A 22,805-nucleotide genomic window follows, 5' to 3' on the forward strand; every position below is an offset into this window, starting at 1 on the left:
GTAGTTTGGTTACAAAATACGCAAGAATGCGCATTTTGGCCAAAACTACGACTCGTCACTGAGCCTAGATAACGTGGTAATCAGTAGGTATGGTCACTACGGACCATAACCATCTTGATTACGCTCACGTTATGAAGTTCCATGGACTTCGCATCGACCATAAGCTGGTCAATGCAGAAAGTCAACAAAACGTTGACTTTCGGACTCGAAAAGTGAATAAAAGAGCGAAAGAAGACTTACGGAGGGTCCCCGAGTGCTAATCTAGATCAAATAGCTCAGGTATGAAACAATGGTTCCAACTTAGAGCCTTAAGATCAGATTGTGTGGGTTTTTGGAACAAAGGGGGGGGGTATTTATAGGAAAAGTGGAACCGTTAGGATCGTTTATCGAATATCATGCCGCGATCTCGAGCGTACACTTGTCAAAATATTGTGGTAAGTCAGATATTGGCTCTTGGCTCCTGATTGGGTGAAAGGGCATTGCCCCTTGATCGAACGAAAGGCCAAACTGCATTAAATGCAATATATTTTCTGTCTGACAGTCTCACGCGCCCCGCGTAAGGATTTGAGCAATCTTTACGCGGGCCGCCTGAAGTCCTCTGATCTGCACCACTTGCAGAATTTACACTTTTGGTCCCTGTTGCGTATTTAAGCCATTTTCAGCCCTTCCAAGGCCTGTAAAGCCAACTTTAAGGCCCTAAAATGATGTCTAAACATTGTGGACATGAAACATGCCCAAAAATATGTCGGATGTTGGTTCGTTTGGTTGTACGAATGCGATGTTCGCTTAATTACGACGGAATGCGCATAAGCGCGAAAAACGATCCAAATGACGTGACGAACGGATTTTTCTCATGCCAAACACTAAGGCATAATATAAGGATGCTTACATAAACTTTTGGATGTCTGGATGTATTCAGAACGTAAGTTATGCGCGAAAGTGCAAACTTGTGCACTTTTTGACACTTTTAGTCCCTGAATGATCCAAAAGTTTGTTTTAGCATGCCAAACACCTCAAAGCCTATTTCTAAGCTATGTAAAGGATATTTAAGGTATGTTTAACTTATGGACATGTTCCGGAATGTTCGTTACAGTTCAAATTGGCATACTTTTGCAGTTTGTCAAGTTTAGTCCCTGTAAGCGAATTAACTTGTTTTTGCTATACCAAAGCCTTCAAAACTTATTTCTAAGTTATGTAAAGGTTATTTAAGGTATGTTGAGTATATGTTGATGTTCCGGAGTATTTGTCGCATTAAACCGAGTACATTGACGCACCAGTTTGCGTATAATTCTCCAGAAAGCGATATAAAGTTTGAAATTGAACAAGAATTGATATGTGCAAAAGATACACATATTTGTACAAGATCCCAAGTATGAAATACAATATTTCATTGGCTTGGTATTTGTTTGATGGTCGCGGTGACACAGGTGTCACATCAGAGGTAAGAATTAACATGTTGACACTTTTAACCCCTGTGTTTTGTAAACTTTCAATTTTTAATCACAAACGGCTTCTTGCATTCGACAATTTACTCGTTAAAGAATACGAACATCGTGTGAGGTCAATCAGAGGCACAAGTTAGGCATGTTGACACTTTTAGCCCCCCTACAAACATCTTTTCACAGTTTGCCAACTTTAGTCCCTCAAAGTCAACTTATTACACGTTTAGGGTTTATGACACATGTCATTACTATATTGGACATGATTTTGCGAGGTGTTACAGTAATACTCCACTTCAAGCTTTTGAATGTTATCCCCGTGACAGTAGTCTTCTTTGATCAGATCTTTGAAGTCATTCTAGGGAGTGGCATTGGCATCCGCCAATCCGAGCATCTGCACTTGCACATTCAACCATGAAAGCGCGTGTCCTTGGAGAATATCATAGCAAACTTCACTTGATTTTTGGCAGAACATTCACAAATCTCAAACACAGACTCGACCTTCTCAACCCAGTGAAGAAGGCCTACAGCTCCCTCGGTGCCATTGAAAGGATGAGGCTTGCAGTCCATAAAAGCCTTAAAAGTGCATACTCGAGGTTGAGTGGGTGCAGGTTGACCTGTCGCATGGGGAGAAACGAATAAGTTTAAGATGGGTAGGGTTACACGAGAATAGGATGTAAACATCCAAGAATGGTTTGGATCGGTAGCTGTACCTCTTGGTGAGCTGCGAAAGCTTCAGCCGCCCGAGCGTTAATCAGGGCGTCAACTGGTCTGAGTCATGTTCACATTGCCTCTTCCGCGTCCGCTCATTTACTTCACATCCACAAAACACAAATGAGAACGGTGTCGGAAAGATTGACAGAAAGAAGATAGAAAGAAGTTTAACTATAGTACGTGGGTTTCCAAGAAAATGCTTAGAAAAGAGTTCCATAAAGATAAGGAGTATATTACTAAGTATACTATCACATAATACACTAAGTAAGTTAACAAGTAAGCATATACTTATGCTATGTGGTCTAGAGCACTGGGTCTTGCACTTGGAGTGTAGTGTCGTTGTGGATCGATTAGTACAAAACGAGTTATAGTCTGGTTTTTCTCAAAAAGACTTTTCTCTTTTAAAACCGAGTTCACTATAACCAATGGCTCTTATACCAATCTGTCACACCCTTATTATCCACTGGCGGAGTATTACCGCGAGGCGTGTGACTGACCGATTCATGCCACCAATCATATTGAACACTTAAGATAAAGTAAGACCAATCATTACAAAATACGATTAGTGACATCACATTTAAAAGTCTAAAATAAAGTATAAGTATTTAGCGGAAGCGTTAAATACAAAAATCCATTAATAGTCTAAAACATAGGTTTCCAAATAGGAAGCCAACAACAGATTCTAAATGACCACTACACCCCTCCGAGCAGACACCAGCGCAACACCTATGGACCTGCATGTCGCAACCTCCGACCCCTGCCCGGGAGCGGGCGGCTGCGAGCTACTCAGAGCGGGTGGTATCGGTGTTTATTAATTTGGCAGCGGAATATATCAGGACCGTAGTTAGGAAATATTTTTATCAGAGTAAAACATCAAACTTTTATAATAATACTTCATGGGAATAAAACCCAAGTTCATTTGACAATACATTGATAGGGATAAACCCTAATTATTGAAAACAAAATGTCTTGTTTATTTTAGGTAACTTTTATAGCCACTGTCCCAAGCCTTCAGTGCTCTCCAGCTGGTTTCTATTGGGCTTTCACACTAAGTTACCTGAAACGCGTTTTTAAAACATTTTGTCAGCAAGAAATGCTGGTGAGTGCATCCCAATTTAATCAAAACAGTTTTAATACTTCAACAGAATTGAGGGTAACCCGCAATTACATTTGCTTAATCTAATCAATTACCCAATTGGTACCGTCAACCCGACTTGTTGGTCATATTACTCATTGGCTAACTCTTTTTCCAATGGTAACGTCTCATAAATTTTGTATACAAAACCCCAACATACCGATAGTAATTGTAGACTTACAAATACTCAATTATTGTTAAGCATAGCTTAAAACATTTGAGGTTTTGGTAAACATTTTGACTCATAAAAAGGTTTACAAAAAGAGAATGTACTCACATTGCAAGTTTAGATAATACTAAGGCTTCCTGAGAATCTCCTGGTTATTATCTAGTAAATCAAATAATGCACATCTGTTAGTAAAATAACCCAATTTAAATTAACCGTACAACCCGAGACTGAATTCCAATGACTGAGTCGGGCAGAGTCGACATGCATTACGGAAGTTCAAAATCAATCGGGTGTACACACGAGACAAAATTCCAATGACTGAGTCGGGCAGAGCCGACATGCATTATGGAATCCTAAATCGATCGTGTAGGGTAATAGCAGGGTTATAGTACTTACGACGAAGCAGAGCTTCGCTATATAGTGGGTATAAAGCTTGAGCAAAATTTCTACTATCAGAGAATTTGAGAGAGAAAAGAAAACTGAACGATTGAAAAATGAACCATGACCCCCCTTTTATAGGCTGATCGACCACTTGGTCGCGCCCCGCGAAAGAGAAAGCTAGGGCCTTCGCGGCCCGCGAGCGACCACGCGTCATCTATAGCTTGGCAGAGTCAAGGGATAGGTCTGCTGAGTCACTTTGCATGTGGCACGCCATGTGTCCGGATAAGGATGAGGATGTGGCGCCCCGTGACAGACCAACTGGTCTCCGTCATGGCCCGCGAGAGACTGCCAAAAATTGTTTTTCTTGATTTTCACAAGTATAGGGGTATAACGGGTCGGTTTTCACGTACGAGGTATATTTAGTGTGTCCAAAAATATTTTTAGGAGGGTTGTTATATCCTCCCCACCTTGTTTTGGATCTCGTCCTCGAGATCTACTGGAACAGGTGTGGGTATTTTCTTTGCATCTCAAATTCGAGTTCCCAAGTGTATTCTGGTCCTCTTTTAGAGTCCCATTCACTTTGACCAGAACTAATCTCTTGTGTTTAAGATTCTTAATCTTTCGATCTTCAATCTGAATGGGTTTCTCAATACACTTGAGTTTCTCATGTACCTCTATGTCCTTAAGAGGTATTACTAGAGATTCGTCTGCTAAACACTTTTTGAGATTACTTACATGAAATACATCATGTATTCCTGCCATTTCATCTGGCAGTTGCAGCTGATAAGCTACAGGTCCTATTCTTCTAATAATCTCAAAAGTTCCAACATACCTAGGGCTTAGCTTCCCTCTCTTAACGAATCAGACTACTCCTTTCCATGGAGAAACTTTTAACAATACTTTATCTCCTATTTGAAATTCCAATGGTTTTCGTCTGTTATCAGCATAACTCTTTTGACGATCTCGTGCTGCTTTTAATCTTTCCTTGACTTGAATTATCTTATATGTCGTTTCTTGCACTATTTCTGGACTCTGGTCCAGATAATTGTTTTTCTCCAATCTCTGCCCAGCAGACTGGAGTTCTGCACTTTCGTCCATAAAGTGCTTCAAATGGTGCAGCATTAATACCAGTATGATAGCTGTTATTGTAGGAAATTTCTATTAGTGGTAAATGGCCGTCCCAATTTCCTCCGAAATCAATCACACAAGCTCTAAGCATATCTTCCATAGTCTGGATTGTCCTTTCGCTTTGTCCGTCCGTCTGTGGATGGTAAGCTGTGCATAGATTCAACTTGGTTTCCATTGCCTTTTGGAAACTTGTGCAAACGTGAGAAGTAAAACGACTATCTCTATCGGATACGATAGATAAAGGAATTCCATGTAATGAAACTACTTCATTTACATATAGCTTGGCTAACTGTTCCATACTGAAAGTTTCCTTCATGGGTAAGAAATGAGCAGATTTAGTCAATCTGTCTACAATCACCCAGATTGTATCATTTCCTTTTCTTGTCTTGTCTTGGGTAACTTGGTAACAAAATCCATTGTTATCAATTCCCATTTCCATATGGGTATTTCTAACTGTTGCAATAACCCTGATGGTTTCTGGTGTTCAACTTTAACTTGAGATCAAGTTAGACACTTGGCAACATAAGCTGCTATATCCTTTTTCATTCCTATCCACCCAAAATTCTTTCTTAGATCTTGATACATCTTATCACTTCCAGGATGTATCGTATACTTAGATTTATGAGCTTCTTCTAGAATTCTATGACGTAGGTTTCCTTGCTTAGGTATCCATATTCTTTTCTTATGGAACTTCCAAATTCCATCTGTTCCTCGTCCTAATTCCTTAATCATTCCTTTCAATTTTTCAGCATCGTTTTTGATTGCTGATTCCTGTACTTCTCTGATTTGATCATTCAAATCTACTTGTAGATTTAATCTGAGAGAACGTACTCGCTTTGGTTTTTCAAGATACTTCTGACTTAAAGCATCAGCTACTACGTTGGCTTTTCCAGCGTGATACTGGATATCACAATCATAATCACTAAGAATTTCCATCCAATGTCTATGTCTCATATTTAACTCTTTTTGCCTGAAAATATACCTTAAACTCTTATGATCGGTGAAGACAACAAATTTATTTCCATATAAATAGTGTCTCCAAATCTTAAGGGCAAAAACTATGGCTCCTAATTCTAGGTCATGGGTTGTGTAATTCTCTTCGTGTTTCTTAAGTTGTTTAGAGGCATATGCTATAACCTTTTGACGTTGCATCAACAAACATCCATATCCTAACTTAGATGCATCACAATAGACTATAAAGTCTTCAGTTCCTTCTTGCAATGCAAGTATGGGTGCGTTGGTTAACCTCTGCTTAAGAATCTTAAAAGCTTCTTCCTGTTTTGGTCCCATTCAAACTTAACTGATTTGCAGGTCAGTTTAGTTAATGGAATAGCTATTCTAGAGAAATCACGGATAAACCGTCTATAATATCCTGTTAGTCCAAGAAAACTTCGTACTTCCGTTGGTGATTCAAGGACTTTCCATTTAGTAATTGCCTCGATTTTTTTGGGATCCACATGAATTCCTTCATGATTAACCAGATGTCCAAGGAATTGCAGTTCTTGTAACCAAAATTCACATTTTGAGAATTTAGCATAAAGCTTCTCTTTTCTCAATAATGTGAGGAGCGTATGCAGATGGGCTGCATGGTCCTCTTTACTCTTAGAGTAAATGAGAATATCATCTATAAAGACAATTATGAATTTATCCAGGTATGGTTTACATATCTTGTTCAAAATGTCCATAAATGCGGCCGGGGCATTGGTTAAACCAAATGGCAAGACGGTAAATTCATAATGACCGTATCTCGTTCTGAAAGCAGTTTTAAGAATATTCTCTTCCTGTACTTTCAGTGATGATATCCAGAGTGTAAATCGATCTTGGAAAAGAATCGAGCTCCTTGAAGTTGATCGAACAGAACATCGATTCTTGGTAGTGGGTACCGATTCTTAATCGTGAATTTGCTCAATTCTCGATAGTCAATGCACATACGCATCGATCCATCTTTCTTCCTAACGAACAACACAAGCGCTCCCCAAGGGGATGAACTTGGTTGTATAAAACCTTTGTTAAGAAGTTCGTCTAATTGCTTCTTCAATTCCTGCATTTCCATTGGTGTTAATTGATATGGTGCTTTGGCAATCGGCGCCGTCCCTGGTGTTAGGTGAATTCTAAATTCAACCTCTCTATCAGGCGGTAATCCAGGTAACTTTTCTGGAAAAACGTCTGCGAATTTAGATATTACAGGAATATCTTTTGATTCTTTTCCTTTAGTATTAATGATTACAGAAATCATATATATTATTCCTCCTTTCCTTTCATAACTTGCAGCTTTCATCACCGAGATGAATTTCGTCGATCTAGTTAGCTTATCTCCTTTAATTGTGATCTTTTCACCACTTGGTGTACTTACTTGTATTAACTTTTGATCACATAAAATATTTGCACGATTGGCTACCAACCAATCCATTCCTAATACAACATCGAAACCAGCCAGATTCATGGGGTAAAGGTTAGCAAAGAAACGATGATTTAGGATTTCTATTCTTGCTCCCTGCAAGATTTCACTTATCTTAACAGATTCTCCATTGGCCGTTTCTACCAAATAGTCTTGTTGAAGTTTGACTAAGGGTTGGTCAAGAAATTGGTAGAAAGAAATATTGAAAAAACTTTGGTTTGCATCAGAGTCAAACAATACTTTGGTAAATATGTCATTAACTAAAAACGTACCGGCGATCACATCCGGAATCATTTTAGCTTCCTCAGCTGTCAGAACAAAGGCCCTGGCATTCTTCTTGGGTGCTTCTGCTGTTTTAGTTTTGTTGGGCATGGCTAGAGCTAGTTTCGGACAATTTGGTTTAATGTGCCCTTTTTCTCCACAATTAAAGCATATCCCATTACCGGGTTTCTTCCTACAGTCTTCTTCCTTGTGTCCAGAGATTTAACAAAAGTTGCAATATGTGGAGCATTTTCCAAAATGCTTTCTTTTGCAATTCTTACAATAGGGTGCGGAAGTACCTGTTCCCTTCCCACGATAGGAATTACTAGAACGAAATTCCTGCGTAAGTTTTTGAGCTAGGTTGTTCCTCTGGTTTTCTTCTTGTGTACGTACCAGTTCATCAGTCAAGGTATTGGCTAGTTCTACTGCTTCTTCTATGGTTTGCGGTCTAGCTGCCTTGACTACATGTCTAATCTCACCGATTAATCCCCAAATATAACGGGAGATTAATACTGGTTCGGGTGAGGCTAAGGATGGTACTATTCTAGCATATTCGAAGAATATGGTAGTGTAACCTTTGCAGTCTATTCCAGTCATTCTGAGATTTAGGAACTTATTGGCTATTTGTTCCTTCTCATTAGGAGGACAGAATTTTCTTTCAACCATTTCCTTCAAGTTGATCCATTCCATATTATAAATTATGTCACTTCCTCTAGAATGGAGAATAGTATTCCAACATTCTAAGGCTGCAATTTTGAAAAGATTAGAAGCAAACATAATCTTATCTTCGTCTGCGCATTTACTTATTTTTATGACTGCTTCTGTCTTTTCTATCCAACGTAAGGTTGCAATGGCTCCTTCATTGCTTGAGAATTCTATTGGTTTGCAGGCCAAGAATTCTTTAAAAGAACAACCGTATGGAGCGGTTCTTCTTCTTTTAGGGATTGGAACTTGGATAATAGGTCCACTGTCATTATTCACACTGTGACTGGTTCAGTGTGTTGACGTTTACTACCATTTGCAGATTTATTTGGTTCCTTAACAGTCTTGATAATATAAGGCATGGCATCTTTAATTCCTTGTACCACTATATGTTGAATGGCACTATTATCTATATGGTTTTCGTTATTCTCATTATTCTAGTTTTCTTGATTTACTTCGTTGTCCATTTGAATTGTAAACATTTACCAGATATTAATTATCACAGAATAGAAATGAATACAATTACAATCACACGAACAAGTTGGTAAAAAACGTCGATCATTGTGACTTTTACTCCTTTTCATATATATATATATATATATATATATATATATATATATATATATATATATATATATATATATATATATATATATATATATATATGCATCTATTACAAATTACAACTAGAAATGAAAAATACTATGCATCCCTCCTTATATGTATATATTTTATTTTTTTATAGTACAAATTTATACGCATATCTAGTTATGTATCCAGTCATGTATGTCATGCATGACTTGTCTCCACATAAGTTTCTCTCCTATTATTCGTATTCTATCTCCTTCCCGACTCATAGGTGACAGGATCAGGGTATCGAGGGATAGGTTGACCGTAAGGGTATGGGTTTCTTATCACACTCTGTGTCCACCATTCGCTACTCCAAAAGGGGTCTAAAGGGTTAAGGTCAGTGTACTGAGCTATGTTTGGTGGGGGAATTCTGGGAATCTCATAAGGGTTTACATCAGGAAATGGATCTTCTTGGTCAGGTTCTTGCATCTGTTGGTCTAGGAATAAAGGTAATAGTGGCGGTTCGGCTTCTTGGTTTTGGTTATTATCTATGGCTGTAGTGGCTAACATATGGAAATTGGCCAACTGTCTATCTAATTCGTCTTCCCAAGGTGGTCTACTGGTTACTTCATGGATTTGTGCATCTGCCTCCTTATTGGCTCTGGCTATTGCTCTCTGTTGCTGTAAATTTTTCATTCTTTTTCTCCTTTCATGGGCTCCTCTATTAAACCAACCTCTTTTCTTAGTAGTAAAAGGTTCCTCCAACTGTGCCTTAAATATAAATATTCCCTCTTCGGTGTCAGTTGAATATCCTGAGGGATCAGGCTGGGATGATGTTTCCTCATTTTCTGTGAACTATCTAAATGACGATAAGCGTCCGCTGTTCCTTGATCACACATACTGTAAACTAACAAATAGTCAAATAACACATAACACATAATCACATAATTTATTTCCTAACACATAATTTGGAGTTTCAGTGTCAGTAGAACACTTCTTTGGCTTAAATTAGTGGTTGTAGCTCTGATACCACCTTCTGTCGCAACCCCCGACCCCTGCCCCGGAGCGGGCGGCCGCGAGCTACTCAGAGTGGGTGGTATCGGTGTTTATTAATTTGGCAGCGGAATACATCAGGACCGTAGTTAGGAAATATTTTTATCAGAGCAAAACACCAAACTTTTATAATAATACTTCATGGGAATAAAACCCAAGTTCATTTGACAATACATTGATAGGGATAAACCCTAATTATTGAAAACAAAATGTCTTGTTTATTTTAGGTAACTTTTATAGCCACTATCCCAAGCCTTCAGTGTTCTCCAGCTGGCTACTATTGGGCTTTCACACTAAGTTACCTGAAACACGTTTTAAAACATTTTGTCAGCAAGAAATACTGGTGAGTGCATCCCAATTTAATCAAAACAGTTTTAATACTTCAACAGAATTGAGGGCAACCGGCAATTACATTTGCTTGATCTAATCAACTACCCAATTGGTACTGTCAACCCAACTTGTGGGTCATATTACTCATTGGCTAACTCTTTGTCCAATGGTAACGTCTCACAAATTTTGTATACAAAACCCCAACATACCGATAGTAATTGTAGACTTACAAATACTCAATTACTGTTAAGCATAGCTTAAAACATTTGAGGTTTTGGTAAACATTTTGACTCATAAAAAAAGGTTTACAAAAAGAGAATGTACTCATATTGCAAGTTTAGATAATACTAAGGCTTCCTGAGAGTCTCCTGGTTATTATCTAGTAAATCAAATAATGTCTATATGTTAGTAAAATAACCCAATTTAAATTAACTGTACAGCCCAAGACAGAATTCCAATGACTGAGGCGGGCAGAACCGACATGCATTACGGAAGTTCTAAATCAATCGGGTGTACACACGAGACAGAATTCCAATGACTGAGTCGGGCGGAGCTGACACGCATTACAGAATCCTAAATCGATCGTGTAGGGTAATAATAGGGTTATATTACTTACAACGAGGCAGAGCTTCGCTATATAGTGGGTATAAATCTTGAGCAGAATTTTTACTATAAAAGGGGTAGGTCTGCTGAGTCACGTGCCACGTGGCATGCCACGTGTCCGGATAAGAATGAGGCTGTCGGGCACCGCGACAGATCAAGTGGTCTCCGTCGCGGCCCGCGAGAGACTGCCAAAACTTGTTTTTCTTGATTTTCAAAAGTATAGGGGTATAACGGGTCCGGTGAGGGACATTTAGGGTGTTAAAAAATATTTTTAAGAGGGTTGTTATACTGCAAGCATGCATTAGTATGTCAACATAAAGTTGGCGAGTTCACGATTTTAAAAAGGTTTACTTGTTTCATCCTAAAAACATTAATTATTCAATTACCAAGTTATAAAACATGCAATGGGGAGCTACCCCATATGTAAGCTACTAAACGGTAGTGTTGTTTGCCCCAGATCAATGTCTATCATCATTGATCGGTCATAAGACCATACGAGTTCACTCCCGTCCTCTAAGGCCAGGTGTGAGGTTTGTTAAACCTAATAACGCTATCAACTAATATCACGTTTGCCATGTCAGATGACTAATCGGTATAAGTGTAGGGGACTTCATGATAGAGTTTCATTTAGTACGCTAGAGAATAAATTAATAGTATCGTTTAATTACTATTCTGTTCCCCCAGAATATTAGGTTCCCAATCCACCGGGAATACATGCTTTTAGTATTAGTGTGAACTCACCTTTGCTTTGCTCGGTACATAGAATATTTGTTCTAAGTTGGTCAACCACGTCTTATTATGGTTACCAATATTAGAACCCTATGCAAGTAATCACGTATTATCTACACGTATTTAACAAGTAGTGTAATGCCCGTAATATATACACATAGGGTAAGGATAGTGTAAAAAGGGCCTAAAGTGTGAGAAGTGTATTATAACACTATATATAATACTATATAACACCATATAAACACCGTATAACAATATGTAACACCATATAATACCATATAACACTATGTAACATTATATAACATTATTTAACAAATATAACACTATACATCTATCATTGACACGCCATCAGAAAAACTATAGTGTTATATTTGTTATATAATGTTATATAGTGTTACATAGTGTTATATTGTATTATATGTTGTTACATATTGTTATACGGTGTTTATATGGTGTTATATAGTATTATATATAGTGTTATAATACACTTCTCACACTTTGAGCACTTTTTGCAGGATCCTCTACCTATACATATATATATATATATATATGTGTATAATTATTAATAATAAAATAAATAAATAATAGCGATATAAATAAAGAATATAATAATAAAATTTTTTCGATCATCTTAAAATATATATATCAAGTAATAATATCAATGTGACATTTGGCACCGGATTATTGTGAAAGAATACAAATAGGTTTATTAAATATATGTATACAATAAGATATTTATAAGTTTAGTAATAAAAATAAAAATAGTAAATAACAAGTTGAAGATAATAACGAAGGTATCTTGAGCACCAAGATTCAACCCTGATCTACGTGTAAGCATTATAAGAAAACAAGGGTGAGTCACAACTTCCTTAATTACAAAGAAAATACAATAAAATAAAATAGAAAAAAATAAAAATCACATTATAAATAGTCCTAGTCTTGAAACCTCTCATACTCCAACAAATTAGTTTCTGACACTCCCTTGAATACATCAATCGACGGTTATACTACTCCCAAAAGGTATCAAAGTTTTTTCTTATCTTTTAAGACCGTGGGTATGGTGGGGCATGAGTTGACACGTGGAACTTGAAGATCAACAAACCCAAACCCAAGTTGTAGGGGGTATGGTGGGCATGGCTTGGCTGGCGTGGCCAAGCCACATCAACTTTTTTTTAGTATATATATATATATATATATATATATAAAACCATTAAAAACTACATAAACATACATAATAATTATCAAAATAAAAACCAATCATTCTTCGTCGGTTTCAAACCCAGGAATCGTTGAAACATGATCGACCAAATCAGATCGAAGGTTGTGATGTATATCCCTTGACTTGATCAAAAATTCATTTGACGCTTTATCTTCATCTCTAACTGTTAGGTTACCTGGTTGGGGGTCATCGTCATCATAGTAGGTAATGACCGCTCTACCTTCATCCTCCAAAATCATGTTGTGAAGAATGATACATGCGTACATCACGTTTCCAATCTGATCCTTGTCCCATAGTCGACAAGGCATTGCCAATATTGGCCACCTTTTCTTCAAAACACCGAATGCTCGCTCAAAGCCTTTACGTGCAGCTATTTGGACCCTGTTACACTTTAATCTCTTTGGATCTATGGTACCGTGTCTTGTGCACGATTTACGAAAACCCCCCACTCTGGGTAAATCCCATCAACTAGGTAGTACCCATACTCGTACTCAACCCCGTTTACAAAGAAAGTTCCTTTGGGTCCTATACCATTTACCCGATCATTGAAAAGGAACGAGTGGTTTATGATGGTAATATCATTATGTGAACCTGGCATACCGAAGAACACATGCCATATCTAAAGATCTTGGGACGCAACCGCTTCAAGCATGGTGGCTGGCATCCCGTGAATTCAAATCGTGTGAGCACCTTGCCATGCGGTAGGTCAAAATTCCCAAGGCCATTTCATACAATTTAAACTACCTAGCATCCCGGGTAGCCCATGATAATCTGCGTGATGTTCCAATATTTGTTGCATGTCACTGAACGAGGGCTTTCTAAAATATCTTTTCCTATAAAGTTCTAGAATACATGAACAAAAGTTGTGAAGATTTTCTCTAGCTACAGGTGCAGACATTTTTAAATAGTCATCCATAATGTCCGAACTATTGCCGTACGCTAACTGCCTAAGTGCGGCCGTGACCTTTTGCCACGTACTAAATCCTAATTGCCCGGTTGTATCCGGTTTTTGTTGGACATAAACATACTTCTCCTCAAGATCTCTAGATATCATTAAAAATAAGTTTCTACTCATACGAAAACGACGCCTAAACATTTTTTCATCATACTTAGGTTCCGCTGAGAAGTAATCGCTTACCAACAAATTGTTAACGGTGTGCAATTCACGAGCGATGTACCTTCTCCTCCGTTTAGGTTGCGGAGTCTCTTCCTCATCGTCTTCGTCTTCCACGATAGCTTTCACCACCGTCGCGATCGTTTGTAGAAATATTTCCGCACCATCGTCAGACGATGATGACGATACACTTGAACTTGAAGAACTCATGGCAAGATTATGTTTTATGTGTTTGATATTGTGTGAGAAAAATGTTAAATATGGTAAGGTATTTATAAAGGAATCTTTTTTAAATGCCCCCAACGGCTAGCCAAACGGCTAGTTTGGTTTGGCCATTGAGAGCCCGCCTTGTCAGCTTTCTAGACCCGCCCCACGCCCGGCTTCAAACTCCCGCCCCTTGGGCCACGCCCAAACCCAAGCCCACCCAGGGTAGTGGCTTGGGCGTTATTAGCCAAACCACGCCCCAATCCAAACCCCATACCCACAGTCTAAATATACTATGATTATTAGATCATTGTGAATCTTGTTTTTTTTTTATTCAAAACGAATTTCTGGTGAACACCTTCAATTAAAATAAAAATCCTGTTCATCTTTTCAGATGAAAAAGATAATAATTTATTATTTATTTTTCTTACCCACTAAGTTAAATATGGTATGCATTTTTAACCTTGTTCGTTAATCTCCATTTCAAGCTATTATTTCGTATTATTGTTTTACTAAGTTACTCCCGTTTGATTCATTCACCTGTCTTAATAAATTCTGAATCTGAATACAATTTTAGAACCATATTACATGTGATATTATCTTTATTAAATTGTATTCTTTATCACATTCCTAATGATAATATGCCTAACCTGTTATATTGGATTATAGAGAAATATAAAATTATTATATATTTACCCTCTGTACTCTGATACCCAAGCACGCCCCTACTTGTGAGGGTGACCGCAAGCATGTCATTGCGGCATCAATGGCGTGGCACCGACTGTGACGGTGAGCCTAAATCACAGCGTCTCACCTCTTCTGAACTCTACGGAATGCTATATATTTTTCGAGACGTATGGATCGATCCTAGGATATTATTATTTCTGGTGGGTGGTTTGTATGATGCCCATACGCCATCGCACATCGGTTCAGGACTAGCTAGCATGTTTCGCCTGTTCTGTTATATATATATATCTATACCGGGCTCAATGGGTATTTCTTATAACATAGTAAAGTTATTGAATTCTATCATGTAGTTACAATTGCATTATTATCTTTTCTCTCATTTTCTTTATTCATTGCTATCATTATCCGCTCGTGGCATTTTGCTCCTTCGCATATTTTTTCTTTTCTACAGGTTAGCAAGGATGGCGGGAAAGTGTGAAGAGAGCTAAAATAAATAAGTTGGAAACTTAGTGTGTAGTTTTAATAATGTATGAAATAAGTTATTAGGAATAAATCTTTTGTAAACTCGTTTTGATATTAATAAAATAAGCCCCTTTTGTATCTGATTCTCTAATAGTGACACGTCAGCCCAGAGCTGGGCTGGGCTGTTACAGTTATGTTATCAGAGCTTAGGCTCTTTCCTGTAGAAAACTTAAACTAAATCTAACCTGTGAGTTAATGGGTAGAAATTGGGATAGGAAATCCAATCTTTCGTTTTGTCTATATCATCATTCTTACATTATCTTTCCTTCCAGATGCCTCCTCTAAGATCTGCTCGTCGGAAATCAGGTTCTTCTAAACGATGTAATTTTGATGAAGCCTTTCAACGTGCTTTCGAAAGAATACTGCCTAATATTCTACAGACCGTTGACCAACACATATATAACATGATTCCTCCACCACCTCCAACTCCACCCCATATATCACCTCCTTCATCTCCCCATGTTACTCCTCCTACATCTCCACCAAGAAACTACAAAGTGGAAAACACTGACACTAAACCGTCTGAAGGGATTCATATTTGGAATGAGAGATTCCAAAAGCAAAAACCAAGATCATTCAGCAATGCAGCCATGCCAGTGGATACTAGCAACTGGATAGCACATGTGGAAAAGATATTTGAAGTCCTCGATGTAGATGATATATTTAAGACAAGGCTGGTATCATACAAACTGGAAGATGACGCTCGTATATGGTGGGAAGGAATTAAACTTGCTAACGGAGGAAATGGTTATGCTGCTACTCTTCCTTGGGCCGATTTTCGCACCATATTCTTCAAGCAATATTTTTCTAAGGTAGAGAAAAACGAGTATGCTAGAGAGTATGCATCTATCGAGCAGCGAGATAATGAACCATGGTCATAATTCATGGCTAGATTCTGTAGACTGGCTAGTTTTCTTGGGGCGGCTGCTGGAACACCAGAAGTACAAGCAGAAAAGATGAAGTGGGCAGTATGTGAAAAGAACAGAAGATGGATAATAACACAAAAGTTCAACAACATTACTGAGGTTGTAGATGCTGTTAAAACATTGGAAATAGAAAATAAGAAAAGATGGGCTAAATCCGAGGAGAACCGCAAGAGAAACCGTGATGATAACCGCATCATAACTACTGGGCAATCATCTAATCAAAACCACTACACTGGAGACCGAAGAAACCAATTCACGCGTAACCAAAACCACCAAAATAATCAATGGCAACCAAGCAAGCAAACTTTCAATCATGCTCGACAACCCCAACCCTATATGGCCCCTAGTAGGACTCCATCTGTCAACCATCAATCTAACAACAAGAACCAAAATCAAATCCCTGTATGCAATTTATGCAGTAATCGTCATCAAGGCGTATGTCGTCGGGCATTGGGAGCTTGCTTTAGATGTGGAGCGACTAATCACATGATTAAGCAATGTCCGAAGCCTGACCCTAAAGGAACTAATGTTGGGAATACTGCTCGACCCACTGCTGGAGGGCGAGTGTTTGCTTTGAATACTACGGAGACTTCAAATGCACAAGGTATGATCTCTGGCACTCTTTGTTTGGGCATACATGATGTTGAAGTTTTATTTGATACTGGAGCAACTCATTCTATAGTCTCACTATGAGTTATTAAACATCTCACGGCAACACCTACGCTATTAGAGAACACTCTTACTCTTACAACACCTATGGGTTATCCCATCGCGATTTCCCATGTCTATAAAGACTGTCCTATACAAGTTAAATCCCTTATACGTAAAGCAGACTTGTTCCCCATGAAAATGGAGGATTTTGATATAATATTAGGAATAGATTGGTTATCCAAACACAACGTCACTATCGAATGTCGAACTCGACGTGTAATTTTTGGGGACCCTCAATCTCTTGAATTCGTCTTTCAGGGGACTCAACCACGAAAAGTCTTCAAGATTATCTCTGCCCTCAAAGCCCATAAATTCCTATCGCACGGTTGTGTAGGGTTTTTGGCATCCGTTAAATCTCTTTCATCTGAAGAACCAACCATAGATACCCATCTGGTTGTCTGTGAGTACCCAGATGTATTTCCAAAAGAATTACCTGGAATTCCACCAGATCGTGAAGTGGAGTTCACCATTGACCTTATTCCTGGAGCAGAACCAATTTCAAAAGCACCATATCGTATGGCTCCCTTAGAATTAAAGGAACTCAAGGAACAATTGCAAGAGTTGCTGAATCTAGGATTCATTCGACCAAGTGTCTCACCATTGGGTGCACCTGTCTTATTCGTGAAAAAGAAAGATGGGACTATGCTTTTATGCATAGATTATCGAGAACTAAACAAAATCACAATCCGAAACCGTTATCCTTTACCTCGAATCGATGATCTTTTTGACCAACTTCAAGGTGCCAAATTATTCTCAAAAAATCGATCTTAGATTTGGTTACCAACTCAAAATCAAGGATACATACGTTCCTAAAACTGCTTTTCGAACTCGATACAGCCATTATGAATTCCTAGTTATGCCATTCAAGCTGACTAATACTCCAGCCGTATTCATGGACCTAATGAATCGTGTCTTTCATAAATTCCTTGATAAATTCGTCATAGTTTTTATCGACGACATTCTAGTGTACTCTAAGAATAAAGAAGAATACGAGACACATCTACGTGCTCTTTTGAAAACGCTCAGGCAAAAGAAGTTATACCCAAAGTTCTCCAAGTGCGAATTCTGGTTAAATCAAGTTGCATTTTTAGGTCACGTGATATCTGCATATGGTATAATGATGGACCCTGCAAAAATCGAAGCTATTACAAAATGGTCGAGACCTACCTCGTTTACTGAGATTCGAAGCTTTTTAGGTCTAGCAGGCTATTATCGACGCTTTGTTGAAGGGTTTTCTATGATTGCCTTACCTCTTACGCACCTTCTAAGAAAAGGGGTAAAGTATACATGGAATGACGAACGGGAAAAGAGTTTTCAAGAGTTAAAGAAAAGACTTGTGTCTGCTCCTATACTCACTCTTCCAACAGGCTCTGGCGGCTACCAAGTTTATAGTGATGCCTCGAAGAAGGGTCTTGGATGTGTTCTCATGCAACATGGAAAAAGTTATTGCCTACGCTTCACGACAACTCAAGCCATATGAAGTTAACTATCCAACACATGATCTCGAGTTGGCAGCGGTAGTTTTCGCTCTTAAGATCTGGAGACATTACTTATATGGAGAAAAGTGTGACATTTTCACCGACCATAAAAGTCTCAAGTATATTTTTACTCAGAAGGAGATTAATATGAGACAGAGAAGATGGTTGGAACTTCTAAAAGACTATGATGTCCACATCCAATATCACCAAGGCAAGGCGAATGTCGTGGCAGATGCATTGAGTAGAAAAAGTTCAGGAACGGTGGCATGCCTCACCATTCAGCTTGAGATTGTCAGGGATCTGGAGAAGATGGAGATTGACATTCAGATCAGGAAGTCTGATGGTTACTTGGGCAGAATGCAAATCAAGCCTGATCTTATCTCAAGAATCAAGGAAGCCCAGAAGCAAGATGGAGAACTGTGGGCAATCTCGCAAAACCTGGAGTTAGGCAAGCAGTCGGAGTTTCGTATAGATGAACAAGGTATTATTTGGTGTGGAAAGAGATTATGTGTTCCGTCTGACTCCACCCTTCGTGAATCATTATTATTAGAGGCTCATAGTTCTCCTTTCTCTATTCATCCGGGTTCAACAAAAATGTACTGTGACTTGAAGCAGAATTTTTGGTGGAATGGCATGAAAGAAGATGTTGCCAGTTCGTGGCAAAATGCCTCACCTGCCAACAGGTGAAAATCGAACATCAAAGGGCTAGTGGTTTATTACAGCCTCTTGATATCCCTATCTGGAAGTGGGATGAAATTTCTATGGATTCTGTGATAGGCCTACCAAAGACCTTCAGAAAGAATGATGCTATATGGGTCGTGTTGATAGATTAACCAAGTCAGTCCATTTCTTACCTATCCAACAAGGTTACTCTATTAGTAAGTTATCCGAAATTTTTCTCCAGGAAATTATTCATTTACATGGCACACCATCATCCATTGTGTCAGACAGAGACCCAAGATTTACATCACGATTTTGGAAAGGTTTCCAAAAGGCTTGGGGTACACATCTGAAGTTCAGTACTGCTTTCCACCCTCAGACAGATGGGCAAACTGAACGAACCATCCGTTAGAAGATATGCTTAGAGCATGCGCATCAGATTGGAGTTGAAATTGGGACAAATACTTATGCCTTGTTGAATTTGCATACAACAATAGCTGGCAAGAAAGTATTGGTATGCCCCATTCGAGTTGTTATATGGTCATAAATATCGAACTCCAATCTATTGGGAGAAGTTGGAGAAAAGATCATTGAAGGACCAGAAATAGTTCACGTCACCAATGAAAAGGTCACTACTGCTCGAGAACGGTTGAAACAAGCTCAGAGCCGTCAGAAAAGTTATGCTGATCAACACCGACGAACCTTAGAATTCAAAATAGGAGAACACGTCTTTCTTAAAGTATCACCTAGTCGCGGTATTCGGAGATTTGGGATTAAAGGAAAGTTAAGTCCTGAAATGCTCGAAAGAATTGGTGAAGTTTCTTATCGTCTTGCTTTACCACCACAACTTTCTCATGTCCATAACGTATTCCATATATCCTTACTAAGGGGATACAACTATCACCCGATTCATGTTATCAATTATTCGTTAGACATGATTCAAGAATATCTAACGTAAGAAGAAGAACCTGAGGCTATCCTTGATCGTCAGGAATGTGTGACAAGGCGAAAGACGATACCTTTCGTTAAAATTCTATGGAAAAATCACTCTGAACAAGAAGCGACGTGGGAAACTGAGGAGTGGATTCGCTCTCAATACCCTAGCTTGTTTAATAGTTAGTGTTCTGTAATCTTAACTCGCTGTAAGGGTTTTGTTGTTTTAAGTATAAAAATATGAGATTATGTTCTTACTACTCATTGTTCGATTAGCTAGTTAAGTTTATCTCCAAATTTCGAGGACGAAATTTTTTTAGGGGGGGTATAAATGTAAGGCAAATTGGAAAATAATAATCCCATCTTTCTGAAATTGGCCGATAATAATCCCAAGTCAGTTATTAGCCAATAATAATCCGACCTCGTCCATTTTTTTTGTAAAATAGTCTGCCGTTAAAATAAACCTAACGGAGTTAAGTGTTTTTCCGAATTACAAACCGATATTTTAGGGCTTCTGATCAGAACGAGGATACGAGTCGATTCATGTAAAACTTACCTTGAAATTGTATTCGAAATGGCTTGAATTTTGTTAATTGGAAGTTAAACACCCGAATTGAAGCACCATTTTCGTGGGTTGCGGGCAGTATTTCAAGGTAAGTTTTACATCAATCGACTCGTATCCTCGTTCTGATCAAAAGCCCTAAAACATCAGTTTGGAATTCGAAAAAACAGTTAACTCCGTAAAGTTATTTTAACTGCAGACATTTTTACAAAAAAAATTGGGCGAGGTCGGATTATTATTGGCTAATAACTGACTTGGGATTATTATCGGCAAATTTCAGAAAGATGGGATTATTATTTTCCAAATTGCCTAAATGTAATGCCAGTAATATATACATATATATATATATGTGTATAATTATTAATAATAAAATAAATAAATAATACGATAAAAATAAAGAATATATAATAATCATTTTTTTCAATCATCTTAAAATATATATATCAATTAATAATATCAATGTGACATTTGGCACCGGATTATTGTGAAAGAATACAAATAGGTTTATTAAATATATGTATACAATAAGATATTTATAAGTTTAGTAATAAAAATAAAAATAGTAAATAATAAGTTGAAGATAATAACGAAGGTATCTTGAGCACCAAGATTCAATCCTGATCTACATGTAAGCATTATAAATAGTCCTAGTCTTGAAATCTCTCATACTCCAACAAATTAGTTTTTGACACTCCCTTGAAAACATCAATCGACGGTTATACTACTCCCAAAAGGTATCAAAGTTCTTTCTTATCTTTTAACACTTTTAACACTGTGGGGTATGGTGGGGCTTAGGTTGGGGGCATGAGTTGACACGTGGAACTTGAAGATCAACAAACCCAAACCCAAGTTGTAGGGGGTATGGTGGGCGTGGCTTGGCTGGCGTGGCCAAGCCACATCAACTTTTTTTAATATATATATATATATATATATATATATAGGGTAGGGATATGGTAAAAAGTGTCTAAAATGTAAGAAGGGTAAGAAGTGTTTTAAACCATTGGATATTTGATCTAATGGTTGAGATCAATAGGGTATAAAAATGTAAATTGTATTTTAATTAGAGGGACCTTATGTAAAATTGAAGGGCAAGAGTGTCTTTTTCAATGTTTGAAATATGGTAACTATATCATACACGACCAAAACCTCCTACATTCACTCCTTTTTCCTTAAATATAGGAATTAATGATTCACCTTAATTGTAGCAGGTCTTTGGTTACATATTCGTCATATAAATTATCATAAAGAGAACTGTAATCAGATTCATGGCGTGGTGTTTTAAAACAACTGGATAAAATTGACTATGATTCAAGGCATGGTGTTTTATCTGGAGACATTGTTCATGGCGTAGTGTTTTAAATATCTATGATTCAAGTCATGGTGTTTTATCTGGAGACATTGTTCATGGCGTGGTGTTTTAAACATCTATGATTCAAGTCATGGTGCTTTATCTGGAGACATTGTTCATGGGGTGGTGTTTTATCAAAACAAAACATTCCCAGATTTTAAAACACCATGACTATGATTCAAGTCATGGTGTTTTATCTGGAGACATTGTTCATGGCGTGGTGTTTTAAACATCTATGATTCAAGTCATAGATAAAACACCACGCCATAAACAATGTCTCCAGATAAAACACCATGACTTGAATCATAGTCAATGTCTCCAGTTTTTTAAAACACCACGCCATGAACAAGATAAAACACCACGCCATGAACAATGTCTCCAGATAAAACACCACGACTTGAAACATAGTCAATGTCTCCAGTTTTTTAAAACACCACGCCATGAACAATGTATGATTAAAAGATGTTGTGAAAAGATGATGAAGAATATAAAACAATCAGATGTATAATGTTTCCTAAAATTTCTCCTAATTCAAAATTCGATTCAAACCTTAAAAAACTCATCGGCAGTTTTTTTTTTTTTTGGCAGTTATTCTTGGAAATCAATTAAATGATAAAAATGTCAAATTACTAATATACCCTTTTGAATTAATTAGGATAAAGGACACTTGTCACTCCCAAATTATTTCTCACACTTCTCACAAAAGTCCCACTTTTTACAGGATCCTCTACCTATATATATATATATATATATATATATATATATTTATAACCATTAAAAACTACATAAACATACATAATAATTATCAAAATGAAAAAACAATCATTCT

This window comes from Helianthus annuus, chromosome 2, assembly GCF_002127325.2.
Source record: "Helianthus annuus cultivar XRQ/B chromosome 2, HanXRQr2.0-SUNRISE, whole genome shotgun sequence".
Taxonomy (NCBI): Eukaryota; Viridiplantae; Streptophyta; class Magnoliopsida; order Asterales; family Asteraceae; genus Helianthus; species Helianthus annuus.